At 37.4% G+C, this 7,995-nt stretch overlaps 1 long non-coding RNA gene across 1 annotated transcript; it reads left to right on the top strand.

The window, feature by feature from the left end:
- The first annotated feature begins 4,055 nt into the window (after positions 1-4,055).
- LOC146522422 (uncharacterized) lies at positions 4,056-7,387 on the top strand. Its single transcript, XR_014871690.1, has 2 exons — positions 4,056-4,551; positions 6,519-7,387. It is a non-coding gene; the product is annotated as an uncharacterized LOC146522422 (long non-coding RNA).
- The last annotated feature ends 608 nt before the right edge of the window (positions 7,388-7,995 follow it).

The raw sequence follows: 7,995 nt of genomic DNA, 5'->3' as shown, positions 1-7,995 counted from the left end.
ACAGCTTATTTAACAAAAGGTAAACTGTATGGATATCTTTTTTAGAAGAAAAACACATCAGTTTTTACACAATGAGAGGCTGATGTATTGTTTTTGTGAGTATTCCTGTTCAAGCTAGTAGATATGCTCAAAGTTCCCAGACCACTTTTCTTGTCCATGAATCACTTAGTTTTTTTTCCCTGTTTTGATTTGTAGTTTTGCGTTCTGAACCATTTTAACGATGTTTCAACAACACACTCTTGAGTTTGTTTTAAGGGTAGCAACCTCTTGAACCTCCCCACCATTGATTGGCTATGAGATTATTTCCAATGTTAATTTGCAGATATATCCAGGAATATATCCTTTTGAAAATATTCAATTTTCATAGTAATCCATCCAGATATTTCAGTTTCAGTGGACCAAAAGTGGTGAATCAAACCCTCAGAATGACACCACTAACATGTCTACAAGTCAACTAATGACTTTTTCTTGTCTTTGTTTTTAGATATAAATAACTAATATAAACTAACCTTTATCCGTATCAAAAATAATTTATATTAAAATCATTAGACAAATTAAGTTCAGATTAAGCAGTACGAACTCCTAAGATCTCAGAGTTGCTGTTAATATTAATCACTTTGTTTTTAAGGTGTGTTTTTATCTACATTACTTTAATTGCATTACTTACTTTCGTAACACACATAAGCTTTGTTTACACCACATGGCGCGTCATTCCAGAAGCCATCAGCATACATCTCTCCACATGACTCAATGCCTCCAGAGTTGATTGGTTCACCAGGGCTCCATTTGGTGAAGTCTGCTCTGCCGCTGCCATCAGACCAAAGCCACCTTTTATACTGTCCGTTGTAAAGCCCAATCCAGCTGGCTGACACATTGCTGCCCAGTGTGCTGATCAGCTGGTTTTCATCATTCATGTTATTTATGGTGGCCAGGTCATTGTACTTCAATCTGCAAAAGCTCCGAGCCTCATACCAGTTTAGGGATTCATTGATGAGTGATAGTTTGTCCTTTTTATTGAAATATAGACAAACAATATCAACACAGAGGTTCAATTTGTCAAGGATAATTAGAGCACAGTGGGTTTTGGTCAGTGGTTGTTGATCAATGGTCATGAGAATTTGCATATTAATGATCAAGGAACTGACCTCCCAGCCCATTGTTCCTTCAGTGGGCTGGTTTATAAGATTTGGTGAAACCTGCAGTCAGCTGAGACTGAAGAAGTCACTTGGATGAGTGACGAAACGTTTCTCCCACTGAAAACGCTACGTTCAGATGAACAGAATCAACTTTTGAAGATTTACTTACCTGGATGATTGAGAATGCATCAAGACACATACAGTAACTGGGAACAAGGCTTAAGTACTAACAGATAACTAGAAAGAGGAAGTAGAACTAGACATGACACACAAGAGGTTTAAGACCACCAAAATAAAACAGGCAGTAACAAAAGACGGGACACTCAGATGACACAAAGACAGAAAAATAAACAACCACCGAGACCAGACTGAGCCGGAAATAGAACCAGAGGGAGGCAGGAAATACCAGAGATATGTAAAAGAGATGCCCCCTGAGACACATAGGAAGTGCCAACACAATATTCAATAAAACTGTAAAAACAAGTATAGAACCAAAAGGGTAATCACCTGTAAATTCATGAAATTCTTACAACAGTAATTAAATTTGGTGATTTGTGATTTCCCTTAAACTCTGATACTGTATTGTTGCAGTGTCAGTACAAATCACAAAACCATCTCCTTGATCACTGACCTAAATTACATTACACATAATGCAAAAGTGGTAAAAACAAACTCAGAACAGGTTGCTGCTGTGCAATCTTATTTACCTGTTTCTTTGGACCCTGTTAAAAGCAGTGCAGTCCTGGTGGTAGTCAAGTAACCTTCCCAACACTGCTCACGCACTAGATCATGTTCCTTCCCCACCAGAGAGGTGACATTCCAAGTCACAAGAGCTAGTTTCAACAAACACCAGGGCCTCCATCCTTGAATGCCACCACAACACACACTGCACAGGTGTTAGTGAGCCCACAACAGCGCTTAGATTTTGTGGGCCAGTACCCCCCCCCCCCCCCCCCCCCCCCCCCCCACACACACACACACACTTGTGTCTGACTCCCTCCAGTGGTGAACAATGAGACAGCACTGTAGTTGGTAAATATTTTACCACTGTGCCAAAGTCAATTAGATTTCAATATAACATCATATCAGTTCATTTCTGTGCTTAAACTATGCAACAACCCAAAACATCATTTTTTTTATGCCCACGTCATATTTGTTGTTAGTATCATCAGTACCTACATTATTAATTCAATTCAATTCAATTCAATTTTATTTATATAGCGCCAAATCACAACAAATGTCGCCTCAAGGCGCTATTAGTATTGTACATCCTTACGTTTTCACTCAGATCTAAGAAATAACACAATAACACTGCAGGGTATTAAATGAATGCAATGCAGAGGTTAGGGTTGAGTGGGGTCGTCTTCACAAATGCACAAATTACATTCCCTTTTTATTCTGATGAAAATTTTTTGTTAATGAAAAACAGCGCAGAGACAAATCAATGCAATGCATTAAGTTTTGCAACTAAAAGATTTTGAGAGATTTCTGAGATTTCTTCCAAATTTCATAACACAGGACAGTTACATGCATATCATTTCTTCCGCATTGCACCACTCACTACTGCATATGTGCTGTAATTCATTGAGAATCTTCCTACAGATGTAGATATGTTGCACATTTATCCACAGTATTTCTGTACAAATCTTCTAGGGGGACACTCTCATAGGGTTTAAAATCTGGGACTCTTCAGCAATTGCTCTTAGAACTGAAGAAGCTTCGGGGATAATAATAATGTATACTTTATTGATCCCCGTGGGGAAATTCCTCTCTACTTTTAACCCATTCACTCAGTGAAGCAGTGGGCTGCCACTGGGTGCCCAGGGAGCAGTGTGCAGGGACTGTACCTTGCTCAGGGGTACCTCAGGGTAGCTGTTCAGGGGAATTGAACCCCTGAGCTTCCGATCACAGGGCCAAAACTTTACCTACTGAGTTATCCCTGCCCTGAACCTAAAGACATCCTGGCATTTTCATTCCAAGACATATTCCCATAGAAGTTGATTATCTTGTTAACCTCTTAAGCCCCAACGCCCCCTGATACGGGGGCAAAAGGCAGGAGATCAGTTAGGCTTGGGGCTTCAGAGGTTAATATGGTTACATCATCACTGAAAATGGCTCTGGAAGTGATGGGTCCTTAGAAAGAGAAAACCTCAAGTCAGAAATACTTGACTCCCTGGTATAACTCTCAAACACCTTAAAGCATAAACTTGAGAGAAAATATTATTTCACCATTTTAGAACATCTTGATTTATCCATGAAAAATAGTTTGTTGTTGTTTGTTGAAGAAAATGAGAACCATCCCAGATTTTCCTTCAGCACTGTAGCAAGGCTAGCAAAGAGCCAGCGCTCAGCTGAACTATCTGTTGAGTATTCCTTTAACTGTCAGGGTTAGGGTTAACCCTAACCCTGACTTCATGAATTTCCTAATAAATGAAAGGTTAACAATTAGAGGAAAAAATTACTCACAATCATCTTACATAATAGAGACAGTGTCATTATGTATAGCTAGATTCAATACTGTTGATATTTATTTAGAGTCCTGTCTTATTGATCCTTCTGAACTTCAATAATCAACTCAATCAATTTGACTTCCTCCTCCATCTTTTAGTTCCCATGCCTTTACGACTGTTCAAATTATCCTATTATTAATTAACCCTTAAACCTCAAATATGATCAATCTATCTCTATTAATAGGCTACATACCACAGGCCTTTAAGGTGGCAATAATCTGACCGTCATCACTTGACAAAGCTATCCTAGCTACTTATAGGCCAATCTATAAGTAGCTAAAAGTAGCATAAGTATAAGTAGCATAAAACCGCTAACTGATCATCTGCAGATGAATAGTTTATATGAAGAGTTTTAGTCAGGTTTCAGAGCTTATCACAGTACTGAAAAGTCTTTAGTGAAGGTTACAAATGATCTGGAGCTGGAATCTATCCCAGCAACATGGGTTAAGAGGCAGGGTACTCCCAGGACAGGTCGCCAGTTCGATGCAGTATTAACATAGAGTGATACAAAACCATTCGCACTCCCATTCACCCCTATGAGCAATTTAGAATCTCAAATTAACCCAACTCCACTAACTGCATGACTTTGGACTGTGGGAGAAGGCTGGAATACCTGGAGAGAACCCATGACCAGTAAGAGCAAGATCCTAATTAATGCTCATAGACACAGCTGAGTCATGAGCATCAGCTGTGCAAATACAATGATGTTGTGTGCCATGCTTCTCTAATATATTTGTTGCTATTATCAGGCAAAAAGACTTTACATTACTAGATAGTTTTTAGCACTAAATCTTTATCCTAAAATTGCAGGTAAAACCACCCAGCTGTGTTCACCATGAAAATGACCACCACCCATTTTCATTTGAGCATTCCACCCCAAAAGTGGCTCAAAAAAAGTTTTCCAGGTAAAAGCAACGTTTAACCCTTTAAAGCCTAAGGCATGAAATAATTGTTTAAGGTCTCAAGTACAATGTGTTACATGTCGTGACTAGGATTACAATCATATTTGTTACATCTGGCATTGTTTTTCACATGATGGATGTTGCATAATGCAAATTGAATCAATGTGGCAAGAAGATTTTATTATCTTATAAAATTCTGCACTATTTTTTTTATCGCATACTTTGTCAGCAGATTTCCCCAGGCTTCAATAAAAGTATAAAAAGTGCAAACGTTTTATATCTTTTACATCATATAATCCCTCACAATTAAAATGAAGTGAATTCAGTTTCAGTGTAAAGAAATGTGACCAAAGTTAGATCACATTTCACCAAAAAGAAACGTGCATTCAGAGTGTTGCCTGCTTTCAAAGTAAATTCATCGTTAAAAGTGGGTGTGTTTGGAAATCATGTGCCACGGGTTTTACAAGGCACTTCAGTGCCATAAATATACTGAACAAAGAGACGTGTTTGTCACTCAGAAGCTTTTGCTTGGCAACAGATGGTCAGTACCTGCAGGTAGGAGTACACTTTGAATGTTTTCTTACTTTTAATTCTTTTAATGCTGATAAATGTATTTGGATGACATCTGTGAAAAGTAAACATTTTGCAGTTTCATCACTTGTAATCAGTAATAATTTTTTTCATTTCTTTACACAGTGCAATGAAAATTGGACAATGAACATAATGCATTGTGTGAAGATAAAAAAGAAAAACATGTTGAATGTGTTTTGTTAATTTCTAAAAAATATGTGTTGAGGTGATTTTAATATTTTTGCTGTGGATAACTTTTAGTTTTCCCGATTTCAATGAAGCATTGAGCAGAGATATTGCAGTCTTCAGCAAGTTGTTTTATAGGCTAATTTGCAAAAACAAATATGTCGAATTCAGGTATGACAGCAAATACATTAAAAGTAGTACAATAGGCACTGAGAAAAAAAAATGTCAGAATTTAACCTTTAAATGGTGACATTGTGTCCAAGTGGCATCATGGATGACCCAAGCTGTATAGTTATATTTACCATTGTTTTATACATAAAATAATTCCTCTTATAAATTTGTCAATCTGCATTGTAACACTTTTAACATGAAATGTCTGACCGGTGTGGAAAAGATTATAGAAAGTTATGTGTGGTCATGTAACATTTCTTTTTAAATAGAAAAAAAATCTTTTACTTTGTCTCCTCCATTAGGTCCATACAACTAGTTAATACCATCACACAATGGGGAACACCAGAGCAGGTGTTTATGAAGACCGCAATTTGGCTGGAGGAATTCTTCTGTCCACCTCTCTGCTGGGCATGGTTACCTATATCTGCGTTTTCTTTTATCAGCGCAGGCTCATTAAGCACATCCGCTTTCCTCTTACCTATATGATCTGCGTGGATATTGCAAATTTTTTCATGGGAATAAGTGTAGGAAGTAGATATGTTGAGTCTATCTCCAACTGTGGAATCTCTTGCAGTTCTTCATGGCTTTCAGTCGCATGGTTGTTGACCAGATTATATGGAGTGATTTTACATCTCCTGACCTCTGCTTGGTGCCTGCATTGCTTTATTCATCCAAAAAGCGAATCCAAACAGTGCTATTTTTTAACAGTAATTTCCATTTTGATCTGTGTTTTGTCCCCTGTTTATGCATTTGTAAAACAGGTGGCCATCTACGTTTTGGGAGTTATCACCATTGGGTTGGCTTTGGGTGTCATTATAAACTTTAGATTATCAGCTGCATCTCCTGCACCTGCCAAAGAGAAGAAACTGATCACGGCACTCGCCATGTATATTTTCTTGGTTGTTTTCCTCCCCAGTTTTATTCTTGAGTGCCTATTCAACATCATCGGCACCTCTGACAGTAAAATGATTTATGAGAATGTTCTCTTCTTCACAAACCTTCAGCTAATTTTCAATGGCCTCCTGTGTTTCTTAATCATGAAGTTGTCTGCTGGTGTAGAAGAAGAAGAAGAGGAAGAAGAAGAAGAGCAGCAACAACCACAACAACTGTTGCAACTACAACAGAAACAACAGTGGCAACAGCCACTAAATGATCAGTCGCAACAACCACAAAGTCAATGGCCTCAGTGGCAACAACCTCAAAAACGTCAGTGGCAACAACCACAACATCAGCAGGAGCAACCAGAACAACGTCAATTGCAACAACCGCAACAACAGGACTGGAGACGTGATGCTTCTATATTTACTATACATAATGGACAAAACTCACATTAAATTTCTGCACCAGACTTATGTGAGTTTGTAGATGGATATGTTGGACAAACGCATCAACATTGTCTTTGTCTGTGGACATCACTTTCTATTTTAAACTTATTTTGCTTCATTTGTTAAAGAGGGATGGCGGCTTCACTAGAAGTTAATCTCCAGCAGTATTTAGAAGATTGCATTTCTTCTCATATTCATATTGCAGTGAATGTAATGAAGATAAAATCCGAGTTGAAGATTAGCATTGTACTCTCACTGTTAATGCTTGATTTTAAATCCAATGTATATCAAAGAAAAGCAAGTAATTTATTTTTATAGAGGAAAACATTATACTTTACACACTTTGCATTCTAAAACTTCCATTCAATAAAAAAATTTAAACACATTTGTCTTTTTAATAAACATTGGCCATATTTGATGCTCATATTTTATCTGAACTTAACAGAGAAAAGAACAAAGAAGTATAAAATAATAATTATTTTTTTCATTTTGGGCACAGCCCTCGTCAAACAGTCTATTCCTACACAAAAAAAACAGTTTTTTTTAGTGATATCTGTCAAATAAAAGCACGGTCACCACCCTATCAATCTACACAAATCACTTACTTTACTCTGACACAGTTTTCAACTGGTCAGTGGATATTTTTCAAGAAACTGTTTCTCTTACTTCCCCCTGGAAAGAGATAAAAGGTCAAGATCAGCCAGATTGAATGCTGAGCTTGTCAAAAATCAAAACCTTCAAGCCTTCTCATATTTCAGGTTTTCCATATCAGGTGCCCATGTTCACATTCATGTTTTTGGGTTTTTTTCTTGGGTTTTTTTCTTATGTTTAGCCTTAGTTCATCCAGTTTAGGTTAATGTGTAGTTTCTCCTTTGCCCTTTGTTTTGTAGTGTCAAAACCAGCCTTTAATAAACGGCTCATTTTCTGTTAAGTTTAAGTTTTGTTGACGGATGTCTGTACTTGGGTCCTCCTCCTCATTCCACACAGTCAGCTTCCTTGACTGTAACAATTAAAGCTTTTTGTCAATTAAAAACAGCACCAAACATAGTAAAATTTCCAGTTACAATGTTTTCGCATTGCCAAGACTTCTTTCCTGCTAACGTTTCTTTCAAAGTAAATAAGATACATATTTCTTCTGCACTTTATCACTACTGGACATATACAAGAATCCATTTAGACTCATCCTTCATCTTGA

This window comes from Neolamprologus multifasciatus, chromosome 3 (genome assembly GCF_963576455.1).
Source record: "Neolamprologus multifasciatus chromosome 3, fNeoMul1.2, whole genome shotgun sequence".
NCBI classification, from domain to species: Eukaryota; Metazoa; Chordata; class Actinopteri; order Cichliformes; family Cichlidae; genus Neolamprologus; species Neolamprologus multifasciatus.
The sequence above is the reverse complement of the archived record's forward strand: the minus strand, read 5'-3'. Positions and strand labels throughout refer to the sequence as shown.